This window comes from Rhinolophus sinicus, chromosome 15 (genome assembly GCF_057876585.1).
Source record: "Rhinolophus sinicus isolate RSI-liver-muscle chromosome 15, RSI-T2T, whole genome shotgun sequence".
Lineage (NCBI taxonomy): Eukaryota > Metazoa > Chordata > Mammalia > Chiroptera > Rhinolophidae > Rhinolophus > Rhinolophus sinicus.
Genome location: NC_142515.1, coordinates 64,873,148 through 64,887,305, shown reverse-complemented (window position 1 = coordinate 64,887,305; position 14,158 = coordinate 64,873,148). Strand labels below are relative to the sequence as shown.

Below are 14,158 nucleotides of genomic sequence, written 5' to 3'. Positions count from 1 at the left end.
CTTAAAAACAAGAATAATTTTTTAACAAGTCTACCTGAAAGTCTCATTCCTCCATAAACATTTTCTGAACAACTCTGGCCACATCAATCTTCCAGACAGCCCCCGAATTCATTTTAGTGCTTAATATGCTAATCCTGAACTTCTCACATTTGTCTCTGAAATCACTCCCCACCTCCATTAAACTGTAAGATTATCAAGAACAGGTATATTTGCAATAATTTTCTGTATCTTACTAAAGCTCAGCACAGTTACTTATATACAGCACATGCTCAACAAATATTTGTTTTTTTGTTAATGCTATTTAAATCAGCGAACTCCATACATAGGTATGTGCTTGCAAGACTTTGAAAAATTTATGCACATCTTTTCCTAAAACATGTAAATTATGTTTTAGAATCCATATAAAGCATAACTTTATAGCCACTGTACATTTGAATCACACTGAATAAAAGGAATAGCAACCATCTTAAAAGGTTCCTTAAAAATAGGACTCACTAAATAATTAATGAGCATTTGTGTTTCCATATGTTATCAATCAGTAGAGCACTGGGATGGTTAATGCTGGTTAACAGACATTAGACATAATTTCTACACACAAACATCCAAGAGGCAAACACCACTAACAGAAGTACTAAGATAATTAACAAGTATATAATTAGAAAAATAGGAATACTCAAATTGACAAATTACTATTTTTCAGTGAAAACTTGTAAAGGGGACGGTCTTAAACTAGAGGACAGATGATACACATTTTCCTGGAGAGGTAGGTAAATTGTAATAGCTTTACTGAGGTACGTATCATAGAATTCATCCATTTAAAGTCTAAAATTTACCGTGTTTTAATATATTCACAGAATTGTACCACCATCACCATAATCATTTTTAGAACCTTTTCATCACGTCAAGTACAACTTAGACATCATTCCCGAATTCTCCCTTTCCCTCTCAGCCCCAGGCAACCACTAATCTACTTTGTGTCTATAATTTTGCCTATTCTGGACACTTCACATAAATAGAATCACACAATATGTAATATTTTGTAACAGGCTTCTTTCCTTAGCATAATGTTTTCAAAGTTCATCCATGTTCTAGAATGTATCAGTACTTTATTCTTTGTTTATTGTTGAATAAATGTTGTTTATCCAGTCATCAGTTGATGGGCATTTTGGATTGTTTCCAATTTCTGGCTATTATGAATAAAGCTATGAGAACATTCAATTACAGTTTTTGTGTGGACATGTTTTCCTTTCTCCGCCGTATATATCTAGGAGTGGAATTACTAGGTCATGTGGTAACTCCACATTTAGCAATTGTGTAACTCCAAAAGTGGTCTGAACCATTTTACATTGCCATCAACAATGAATGAGAGTGTTGTTTCTCCACGTCCTTGCCAATAGTTTTTATTGTCTTGATTAAAGCCATCCTAGTGAGTGTGAAGTGGTATCTCATTGTGGTTGTGACTTGCCTTCTTCTAAAGAGAAATGATGTTGAGCATCTTTTCATGTGCTCATTGGCCATTTGTATACCTTCTTTACAGAAATGTCTATTTAGAAAGTCTATTCAGATCCTTTGTCCACTTTTAATTGGGTGGTCTATTATTGAGTTGTAAGGATTTTTTTTTTATGTTTTCTAGATACAAGCCTCTTAACAGATATGATTCGCAAATATTTTCTACAATTTTAAGGACTGTCTTTTTAACTTTCTTGATGGTGTCGTTGCAGATACAAAAGTTTTTAATTTTAATGAAGTCCAATTTGGCTATTTTTCTTTTGTTCCTTGTGTTTTTTGTGTCATATTTTAAAAGCTTTGACTAATCCAAGGTGATACAAATTTCAGCTGACCCTTGAAAACACAGGTTTGAACTGTGCAGGTCCACTTATATGCAGATTTTTTTCAATGAATATATTGAAAAAAATGTTTGAGATTTGTGACAATTTGAAGAAACTCACAGGTGAATTGTATAGCCTAAAAATATTTGAAAAGATAAAAAGTTAGATGTGTCATGTATGCAAAAAATACGTGTAGATACTAGTTTATTTTATCATGTGCTACCACAAAATATATGCAAATTATATAGTTAAAATTTATCAAAACTTAAGCACAAAAACACAGACCATACGTGGTGCCATTCAGTTGAGAGAAATGTAAAAAAACATAAATAGGTAATATTAAATCAAAACTGCATAAAATTAATTGTAGTACATACTGAACTACTGTGATCATTTCGAAGTCACCTCCTATGGCAACTGCGGTGAGCAAGTGTTGTGAGAATCTGGTTACACCATGCATGATACTAGTCATCTCCACATAGGCAGTTTGTCTCGCTAGTAAATTGTGTATTGCAGTAACAAGTGATGTCTCAAGGTTCTCATGTATTTTTCATTGTGTTTATATGGTAATACCGCAAACCTTGAGTAACACCATGAAATCCATACAAAGTGCCACTAGTGGTGCTGGAAGTGCTCCCAACATGGAAAGAAGTCATGACATTAGAAAAAAAACTTGAATTGCTTGGTGTGTACTGTAGATTGAGGTCTGCAGCTGCAGTTGCCCACCATTTCAAGATAAATTAATCCAGCGTTAGGACCACGTAAAAAAATAAAAGGAAATTTGTGAACCCGTTGCTGCAACATCACCAGCAGGCATGAAAACTTAGCACTTTTTGTAAAATACTTTTTTAGACTGTATTGAAAATGTAGCTTTAATGTGGGTGTAAGATTGCTGTAAGAAAAGGCCTACCTATAGACTCTAATATGATTTGAGAAAAAGCAAAGTAATATGACAACTTAAAGGAAGACGAAGGTGAAAGATGTGAAGCTGGAGAATTTAATGGCAGTAATTTTCTAAAAGATTTGTCTTGGAAAATGTCAACATGCCAGGAGAATCAGCTTCTGCTAAGAATCAGCAGACCAGTGAAGAAAATCATTGAGGAGAAAACATATCTGCCTCTCAGGTTTTTAATGCAGATGAAAGTGTCCTATCCTGGAAAGAAAAAATGTCACAAAGGACATTCATGAGTTAAGGAAGAAAAGTGAACACCAGGATTTAAGACAGGGAGGGGCAGACTAACTCTACTGTTCTGTGCAAATGCCAAGGAACAGCCTTATCTATAAGGCTGCTCACCCCCAAACCTTGAAGGGAAAAGGTAACACCAGCAGCCAGTGTTTTGGTTGTACAACAAGGCGGCCTGAACAATGAGAACCCTTTTCCTGGACTGGTTCCATCGATGGTTTGTTCCTGAAGTCAGGAAATACCTTGCCAATAAGGAACTGTCTTTTAAAGTTGATTTGATTTTGGACAATTCTCCTGGTCACCCAGAACCCCATGAGTTCAAGACCGAAGGCACCAAGGTGGACTACTTGTCCCCAAACCCATCATCTCTAATTCAGTCTCTAAATCAGGGGGCCATAAGGACCTTTAAGGCTCATTACACATAGTGCTCAATGGAAAAGGATGTCAGTGCTATGGAAGAGAACCTTGATAAAAACAACATCATGAAAGTCTGGAAGGATTACACCACTGAAGATGCCATCACGGTGATAGAAAAAGCTGTGAAATTCAACAAGCCCAAAACAACAAATTCCTGCTGGAGAAAACTGTGTCCAGATGCCGTGCATGACTTCAGGGGATTTACAATACAGCCTCAGGGAAATCATAAGAGATTGTGGATATGGCAACAAAGGGGAAAGGCGGGGGTGAAGGCTTTCAAGATATGGATCTTGGAGAAATTCAAGAGCTAATGGACACACCAGAGGAATAACAGAAGACAACTCGGTGGGGATGAGTTCTTCTGAACCAGTGCCGGACGATGTGAAAGAGGCAGTGCCGGAAAATGACCTGACATAGGCAACCTGGTCGAAGGGTTCCAATTACTCAAGACTGCTTTTGACTCACTTTACAACATGGACGCTTCTATGGTACAGGCACTGATACTAAAGTAAATGATGGAAGGATTGGAAACATATAGAAACATTTTTAGAGAAATGAAAAAGCAAAAAGTCCGGCAGGAATTATATATTTCCACAAAGTTACACCGAGTGTGCCTGCCTCTCCTGCCTCCCCTTCCATCTCCTCCATCTTTTCCGCCTCTGCCCCCCAAGATAGCAAGACGACCCCTCCTCTTCCTCTTCCTTATTGTGAAGACAATGAGGATGAAGATAGTGCTCCACTTCCAATTAATGAGTGAAAATCATCATGCCATACAATTACTAAGTTTATTTGTTGTGCGTGTTTGTGTGCTTCTTTGTGAGAAAATCTAGTAACTGTATAGCAAGAACTATATATGGCATTTTTTGTATCATCATCATAATCACTGACTAGTATTCATTGTGTAGAACAGATTGCAAGACTTGTATGGAAGTGGATAGCCTATCCTTACATAGGCACAAGGTGAGTGATATTTAATATAAAATTAATAGTGTTAGTTTTCTTACTACTGCTTTTCAAAGAATTTCATCACAGTAACAGTATGCCTCTATCATAATTGGAGAAACTGTGTATCAGCCTATCATCACAGGTATGTGTTTTTTTTCAAAAAGTAACGATGTTTTCAATACTACCTTATGAATATGAGTATAATACTGTATGCCATAAAATTTTTTTGCCTTCATTAGTGTATGGGTTAGGCTACCATGAAGTAATGGTATCGATTACACTAAGCTACTGGAAAGCAATCATATTGCTACTTCTTCATTATCAATGCATGAATCGTTATAATCTATAAATAAATATGAATTTCTTTTTCACATGATCTTTTCACTTTTGATGTCCAGTGTTGTAATACATATATTAAAAACATCTACAGTGTTTTGTATCATGTAATATTGATGTATTGACAAATGATCTTATAAACATATGACATAAACTTACAGTACAGATAAATATATTGCAGTACTTTAAATGTATTTTCTCTTATGATTTTCATTATATTTTCTTCTCTCTAGCTTATTGTAAGGATACAATATATAATACACACAATGTGCAAAATAGGTGTTAATCTGACTGTTTATGTTATCAGTAAGGCTCCCAGTCAACAACAGTTCACAATTTGTAGAGTATTACCATCTTAACAATATTAAATCTTCTAATCCATGAACATGTGACATCTTTCAGTTTACTCATAACTTCTTCAAAGGCTTTCAACAATGTTTTGTTTTTAAAGTACAAGTTTTGCATTTCAAATAAATGTATTCCGAAGAATTTTAGTCTTTTTGATGCTATTTAAATGAAATTGTTTAGTTTTATTTTCAGATTTTTCATTGCTAAGTGTATAGAAATACAATTGATATTAATATATTGATCTTGTACACTGCAACCTTGATGAATACATTTATTAGTTCTAGTCGATCCCTAGGATTTTCTACATATAAATTCATGTGGTCTGCAAATAGAGATTTTTACCTCTTCCTTTCCAATCTGGAAGCTCTTTATTTCCTTTTCTTATCTAACTCCCTGCCTAGAATCTCCAATACAAGGTTGAACAGAAGTGGTGAGAGCAGACATTCTTGTCCTATTCCTGATTGTGGAGGGAAAGCATTGTCTTTAACCATAACCTATTATTTTAGCTGTGGGGTTTTCATTAATTTTTATCAGATTGAATATGTTCTCGTCTATTCCTACTTTGTTTAGGTGTTTGTTTTTTAATCATGAAAGGGTGTTGGATTTTGTCAAATGCTTTTCTTTCCAGAGTCTATTGAGATGACTGTGAGAATTGTCTCTTATTTTATTAATATGTTGCCCTAATCCCACCAACAGTGCACGAGGGCTCCCTTTTCTCCACATCCTCGCCAGCACGTTACTTGTTTATTGATGATAGCTGTTCCGACAGAGTGAGGCGATATCTTATTGTGTTTTTGATTTGCATTTCTCTGATGATTAGTGATATCTGAGTATGTTTTCATGTTTGTTGGCCATGTGTATGTCCTCTTTGGAAAAAGTCTATTCAGGTCCTCTGCCCATTTTTCAATTGGATTGTTTGTTTTTTTGGTGTTAAGTTGTAGGAGTTCCTTATATAGTTTGGATATTAACACCTTATCAGATGTATCATTTGCAAATATCTTCTCCCACTCAGTAGGCTGTCTTTTCATTTTGTGATACTTTCCTTCAACGTGCAAAACCTTTTTAGTTTGATGTAGTCCAGAGATGGGTAAAGTTTTTTGTTTTTTTTTAAGATTTTATTGGGGAAGGGGAACAGGACTTTTTATTGGGGAACAGTGTGTACTTCCAGGACTTTTTTTTTTTTTCCCAAGTCAAGTTGTTGTCCTTTCAATCTTAGTTGTGGAGGGTGCCATTCAGCTTCAAGTTGTTGTCCTTTCAGTCTTAGTTGTGGAGGGCACAGCTCAGCTCCAGGTCCAGTTGCCGTTGCTAGTTGCAGGGGGCACAGCCCAACATCCCTTGCAGGAGTCGAACGTCAACCTTGTGGTTGAGAGGACACGCTCCAACCAACTGAGCCATCTGGGAGCTCAGCGGCAGCTCAGCTCAAGGTGCCGTGTTCAATCTTAGTTGCAGGCGGTGGAGCCCACTATCCCTTGCCTGAGTCGAGGAATCGAACAGGCAACCTTGTGGTTGAGAGCCCGTGCTCCAATCAACAACTGAGCCATCCGGGAGGCAGCTCAGCTCAAGGTGCCATGTTCAATCTTAGTTGCAGGGGGTGCAGCCCACCATCCCTTGCAGGACTCGAGGAATTGAACAGTGGTTGAGAGCCCACTGGCCCATGTGGGAATCGAACCGGCAGCCTTTGGAGTTAGGAGCACGAAGCTCTAACTGCCTGAGCCACCGGGCCGGCCCCTAAAGTTTTGAGTGTACTACAGAATAGGTAAAGCCTCAGAGTAGAAGAAGGGTATCAGTAAGTAAGCCTAAGTGAACAAAAAACGAACACTGGAGACATAAAAGAGTAAAGATGAAAAATGGGTGATAAATTTTTTACCTTGACTGAAGTCACTGTAATTTTCATAGCAGTGTGTTTAAAGGAAGAGTTATTTTTAAAAGACTATGGTTTGATTAATAACCTACATCTCCATTCTAGAGGCATGATATTCCATAAGCATATGAAATCTGGACATTAGACAGACACCTGAAATCCAGTATATCCAAATGTAATCATCTTCCCTACAAACCTCCTTCTTGTCCTCCAGTCTCCATCTAGATCAACATCACCATTAATCTAGTCACTCAAGCTAGAAATCTTGAATCATTTTAGATTTTCCTCTATCCCTAAAATATCTAGAAGTGACCCATCCTAACAGTACAACTTCTTAATATTTCTATAATCTGTCATGCTCTCCAACAACAATGATTAGGATTTAGTTCAGGCCTTCATTAGTTCTCAACTGAGCAATTTCGACAGCCTATCTATACTCCTTGACTCCTGCACTCCACTCTTCCAATCCATTCTCAATGATGCCAACAGTTATTTTTTTTCTATTTTAAGGAAGTTTAATGAAAACTGGATTAGGGTATCATGTCATATAGTTCAGAAATTATTTTACTCTCAACTATATTTAAGCAGGGGGAGAGGTCAAAGCTCTAAAATTAATTTATATTTCACTTCAGAAAGCATTGCTGTGAAACAGCTATTCAGAGTAAATGAGGGAAATGAATCTAAGTTAGTCAAAAACCTGATTTTTTGCTCTCTTTTAAATAGACTTATTTTTTAGAGCAGTTTAGGCTCAGAGCAAAACTGAATAGAAGTAGAGTTCCCACACATTCCCTGCCCTCATACACGCACAACTTCCCCACTGTCGCAGTGCTGCACCAGAGCAGTGTATCTGTTACAATCAATGAACCTATAGTGATGCATCATTAGCTCCCCAAAGCCATACTTTACATTAGGGTTCACTCCTGGTGTTGTACATTCTGTGGGTTATCAGAAATGTGTAATGACATGCGCCCACCATTGGAGTATCACACAGAATAGTTGCAATGCCCTAAGATGCCTCTGTGCCCTACCTATTCATCTTCCACTCCCACCCAACTCCCTGGCAACCACTGATCTTTTTACCATCCCCATAATTTTGTCTTTTCCAGACTGTCATATACTTGGAATCATATAGTATGTAGCCTTTTCAGATTGACTTTTCATATAGTAATATGCATTTAAATTTCCTCCATGTCTTTTCATGGGTTCACAGCTCATTTCTTTGTAATACTAAGTAATATTCCATTGTTTGAATGTACACAGATTATTTATCCATACACTTACTGAAGGACACTCCTTGGTTGCTTCCAAGCTTTGGCAACAATGAATAAAGCTGCTATAGACATCTGTGTGCAGGTTTTTGTGCAAACATGAGTTTTTAACTCCTTTGGGTAAATACCAAGGAGTGGTAAATACCAACTGCTGGATCTTGTGCTAAGAGTACGTTCAGTTTTGTATGAAACTGCCAAAGTGTCTTACAAAGTAGCCGCCAACAACAAGTGACAGACAGTTCCTAGTATTATTCCACACCCTTGCCAGCATTTAATGATGTCAGTGTTCTGGATTTTGGCCATTCTAATAGGCATGTAGTGATAGCTCACTGTTTTAACTTGCATTTCCCTAATGACTCTTGATGTGGAGCACAGTTATCTTTTTTAAATGTATAACTGATCATGTTATTTCTTAGTTCAAGGCCCTACAATGGTTTCCCACTATTTATAGAATAAAATTCAGACTCCTTAGAAAGGGTCCTAAGATCATGCATCTCACCTTCCAGCCCCATTTTATTTATACATACACCTCACCCCACCCTGCAACACCTCTGGTACCTCTGTTCTCTCATCATTTGCACCTGCAGCTTTGGAACACATCAGCCTCTACATCAGACCTCCTGCTTTGCTCTGCTCACTGCCAGTGTTACACTTGACTACCTGACAAGCACTAATCATTTTTCAAAACTCAGCTCAAATAGCAACTATTCCACAAGTCTTTTATGGTTACTCTCCTTTGCACCCCTACCTCCATCGCATATTGCACCTATTACAATCAATTTCATTTTTACACGGCCTTCTTACTCGACTATACTGTGAGCTACTTAAGGGAGGAACCACATCTGATTACCGCCCACCACCTGGCGCAGTGTTTTATACACATGGGTGCTCATTAAAGGTTTGTTCATGAAAGAGTAAGTAAATATTCATTTTCTCAATTGATCCTTAGAACAAAGCTGATATTGATAAGGTATTATCCCTTTTTTAGAGATGAAGGAATGTTTGGTTATGCTCCAAAAGTTTGTTTGGAGGAATGTTGGTTTCCCATGGGAATCATGCTATGATTCATTCCAAACTAAGTCCACCAAAGTTTACCCAACTCATAACATACATGCTCATACAGGGATTTCTGCTATGTGAATACTTAGCAGAAATACTTAGCAGAACACTTTATAATACTAATTGGAAGTATAATTAATTAATTAGGGAAACTGAATTTCATTGTGCAAACTGCTGATCGTCCTAAAAAGACGGCATCACAGGAAGAAAAGTTGTTGCTAGCAGCATAGCTGCTCTGAGTGCTGTTATACTACTAATCAAAATAATGAGTAATAAATATAATACTACAAAGTACTGTGCTAATAATACTGCTAGTGATAGTAGTAAAGGATCACTGCACTTAAATAAAAGCTAAATAACGTATTCCTCAGGTTTTGTTTCTTATATCTTTAACACACTGAAATGCCTGTAGGAAAAATGACATTGTATGAAGCTAATCTCTGACCCTTCTCCCCCCTCACTGAAACAACTGCTTTTACAGTGTAATTTTGGATAACATGCAGATTCTTAAGAACATATTTATCATGTATGTACTACAAAATAATCAGTATCTGCTTTTCCAAAGCAAACAGCACTCCTATCTACATAGTAGCAACTCTAGCAACAGAAGTCAGGGATCAGGAATGCTGAAATAAACGTTAAAAAAAAGAAAGACATGGGTGACCAGTGCCTAACCAAGGAGTTTAGAGACAGAAGATCTAAGGAGCATATCACGACACTCTTCCACAGCAATACTCTAAGTATAATAAAAAAGCTGGGGGTGGGAGAAGGTAACAAAGACAGATTTGGAAGTCCTTCATCTATAATAAGAATGGATAAAGTAACTATGGGCGAAAACAACAACCTAGCACAGCACTAATTGTGAACACCCACATTAATTTGAGCCCTAATCAATGGAGTAACTTCCAATATCAGAAAAAAAGCAAGGTTGGTAACCAAATTCAAAACTGAAATGTATGCCTCAAGAAAATAGTTATATTTCTCAGCAGTAGCAATCACTGTAACAGAGGGCAAAATGAGGCCATTAAATCATGTTAAACTGACTGGAGGACTAGATGATGGTAGAGAGAGGCAAATGAAAGCTCAGCAGGCCAAACACTAGCCAGTATTAAAAGCAGGGACCATGGAAGTGCTGTGGGGTCATGCTCGACATAAAATAGTATGGAACCCTATGATGGTGGAAAGTAGGGGCAGTGAAGACTCAAAGACAGGATGGGAAATGATGAAAGAACAAGAACAGCCAAAACATAGAAGAGGAATAGGAAAGGAAGACTAAGAAAAAAGTACTTAAAGTTTTTTGTTTGTTTTTGTTTTTGGCATATGCAAAATGTATTACCACTGTGTTTTCACCACCAAAACTTATCTCGGTCTTTCCTTTTTGCCTTTGTATAAGGCCAAGAGAGAGACATTGGCTACTTTGACAACCTTAATGCAGACTCCAGGCATGTCATCAACAGCATGACCTTTGCGACCAAATCCAGCAACCAGAACTTCATGTTTCCTCAATAAAATTCAAACAATCATCATTGGGTACGAAGGCTGTGACCTTTTTTGCCATTCTTGATTAGCTGGGCCCTAACACACTTCTTGATGGCAGAAGCTGGCTGTTTGGCTTCAACCCCAACTTGTTCCAACACGATTCCCTCTGAATGGGAAGCGCCTCCAAAAGGGTTGCCCTTGAGGGCTGTGCCCAAATGGTCTTTCTCGTACTGTTTATCATGCCATTTCTGATCTCGTCGGTGGCTCCGGAGATTCCTGGCAGTACGAAGCCGGTGATACTTGCCCATCCTGCCGGCACCATCGGCACAAGCAAAAGCAAAGGATTTTTACCAATAATTTTAAAAAACACACTTCGCTATTAATAGTAATGACATCAAAAAACATTTCTAAATCTATTCCCAAAACATTTCTCTCATTTCTTCTGAAAAAAGTTCTAAAATACAACCACCAAAGATGAAAGGGAAGTTCAAGACAGGTGAGGCAATAATAGCTCTAAATAAGTAATTTCAGTAACCTAAGGATCAGCTTTATCCTCCATTGTAAAGAATATTAGCTGCATAAGGGCAATTACCTTTTAAACTTTCCCCCCAACCTAAAGAGATCCAGAACAATACGCAGCAACTAAAAATAGTGACTATTAATGAACTGTTTTTACTAATGTGTGAAGACACCCCTCAGTTTCAAATACAAGCTACAGAAATTATACCACCATACCGTGCAAATGTACCCTAAACGCTCCTTCGGAGCCAATGTCTACTCGAATCATCAACGCACAAACTCCTGAAGACCGCTGAGTCACCTGCACAGCCCGTGCTCCTCCAAGAGAAACGCCGGCTCCGCAGACGCAGGGGCCTGATCTGGAGGACAGCGATCAGGCTCCGCGTCGAAATCCGCGATCAGAGAGCAGCGCCCGTCGCACGGAGGCGCGTCCTGCTTGCGGAGAGGCGGAGAATGGAGGCTGTGTCCTCAGCGAAGACTGCCCGCCGCGCCGGTCTCGGGGCAACAGCGGCGAGCACAGCGACAGGCGGCGGAGTGGGCGCGGCCCGGCTGCCCCGCGCCCAGAGGCCGGCGCACCCCTCTGGCCCGCGGCGGCAGCGCGGCTCCGCTCAGCGGCCCTCGGCCCCGGGCGCCCACCCCATCCGGCCCGCTCGCCCTCACCGGCTGTCTGATCCGCTCGCTCGCTCGTCCGCAGGCCGACAGGGAGGTGCAGTCCCACCCAGGACGCCGCGGCCGGCACTGGCGAGGGGCGCTCTGCGGCCGCGCCCCGCCCCTTTGTGACACAGCGCGCCAATCGCTCGCCGCCGCTCACGCCGCCTTCCAATCAGGCCTGGCCGCCGGCGCCGGCGGTTGCCGGGGCGCCGGAGCTTTCTTTTCATTCGGTGGTGGCTGTGGTTTAGGAGTGGCCCGGATGTTGACTCTTTATTATTGACAGTGGACACCAGACTAGGGCCCAAGTGGGCGGGCTGGAGACGGGCCGGACAGCCTGTAGGAACGGCGGCGTTGGCCTCTGGCCACACGAAGGTGCGAATAGCACCTTTCCTGAGGCCAACATAACCTAAGGCGCTCTTACAGGTACACCATGTGCTGGGGAAAGGAAGGTCCCAGGCAGGCCAGTAGATGGTCTTTCCAGAGCCTGTGCGCTCCTAGTGTTCCGTGCTGGCCTGCCTTGAACAGATCCCTCTTCTTGCGTTTAGTATATTCTCTCCCCTTATAATAATCCTGCAAGGTTCGTATTGAAACCTCTATTTGACAAAGGAACAAATAAAAGCTAAGAAAGGAAAATAATTTGCCGACACTCAAACAGCTCTAAGTGGGAGAACCAGATTTTAATCTAGGTCTCAAAACAAAAAATCCAACCTATTCCGTTATTTAACCTTGCTTCCAGGTTTTAGCCTTACCTGTAAAATGAGGACCTTACATATCTGGTAGAATTATGGGGACTGAATAAAATAACCTGAAACGTGCCTACTGCAGGGCTAATGAGTGTTAAGTTCCCTCCCCCTTTCAAACCTCTCAAAATAGCAATGTGCATATTTTCTAACTGTATATTTCTAACTCTCCTGAATTCCCTGGAATCAATCCTAATGACAGATCAGTAGATTCAATCGCTCCAAAAGAAAAAACTGTTTAACAAATGCTTACTGAGTCAGACACCACAGTGGGCTCGGACTGAGAGCAGGAAACTGTACACAAGTAACCTAAGGGACAAAAGGTAGATGCACAAAAGGGAAAAGAGCAGGCAACTACTGTTTCGCCGAAAATAAGACCTACCCGGAAAAGCCCTAGCATGATTTTTCAGGCTGACATCTGAACATAAGCCCTAATGCGTCTTTTGGAGCAAACCTTAATATAACACCCAGTCTTATTTTTTGGGTAAACATGGTAGTAAGCACCCTCTCGCGTCATAAGGTCACTCACAGCAGAGCAGGGCAAACAGCTGATCTGTGGGGGCTGTACAAAATCTTTGACTCAGTATAAACAATTCCTAGCTCCATCTTAAAAATGCCCAAGGAAGAAGTTAGTGGCTTCAGGATTGGTGAAGCCAACTGGGCCTGCCTATAAGATTGGTTACACATTAACTACTCAGCACAGGAAAACAGACTAGGAGGAGGCTCAGCCGTCCATGTGGCTAGTGGCTAACATATTGGACAACACGGTTACAGAACATTCCCACAGTGCAGAGATCTACAGAACAGAGCTGCTTTGGAGGCTGACATTTCTATCCTCAGGACTTCTTCCTACCATCACCTAGGTTCATTATGTCTCTTTCACAAAATAATGCTAAGCTCCAAGGAATGGAAATGGATGCCTTAGATCAAGGATCAGCAAACTATTTCTGTAAAGGGCCAGATAGAAAATATCTTATGCTTTGTGTCACAACTACTCAACTCCCATACTACATGCAGGGTGAAAACAGCTGTAGACAATTATGTATAGATTAGTGCAAAAGTAATTGCAGTTTAAAAGGTTGAAAATTTTTGCAAAAACCACAATTACTTTTGTACCAACCTAATAAATAAAGAGGTATGGTTATATTCCAATAAAACTTTATTTTCAAAAACAGTGGAGGGCCATGGTTTGTCAAATCTTACCTTAGTGCACCTGAAGAGGCATTTTCAGGATTCAGTGGTATCAGAGAACCCTTCTCTCCTATTGCAAAGACTGCTGCGGTTGAGGTTGATAATCTCTCACCTTCTTCCTCTATCACCTGCCCAGGTTCTAACTAATATGAGGCCTCCGTCCATGTAAGGAAGACTCCTGGTCGTCTATCTGTGATTTGCTACCTCTAGGATTCCTTGCCCACCTGTGAAATGCACAAATAGGTTTCTTCTCTAATAAGCCCTAAATTATATTGTGGCTCTACCAAGGTGAATTGATTAAATCAAAATATAATTAAAAACAAATAAACAAA

General features: G+C 39.8%; 1 protein-coding gene and 1 pseudogene across 5 annotated transcripts in view; both read right to left on the bottom strand.

The window, feature by feature from the left end:
• Positions 1-12,013, bottom strand: part of ZFAND4 (zinc finger AN1-type containing 4) — a 107,253-nt gene extending 95,240 nt beyond the window's left edge. The window contains exon 1 of one of the 4 annotated variants that reach the window (XM_074337278.2): positions 11,905-12,013. The gene's annotated coding sequence lies outside the window, so the exon portion shown is untranslated. Of the gene's footprint in view, positions 1-11,460; positions 11,685-11,904 lie in introns of those variants that run through there. The other 3 variants (XM_019716174.3, XM_019716172.3, XM_088792136.1) reach the window with 3 other exon arrangements.
• LOC109437163 (small ribosomal subunit protein uS12 pseudogene) lies at positions 9-11,675 on the bottom strand (annotated as a pseudogene). The gene is made up of 2 exons (XR_016018936.1): positions 11,546-11,675; positions 9-11,034 (listed from the first exon to the last, which is right to left on the bottom strand). The product of XR_016018936.1 is annotated as a small ribosomal subunit protein uS12 pseudogene (transcript).
• Positions 12,014-14,158: the final 2,145 nt, after the last annotated feature.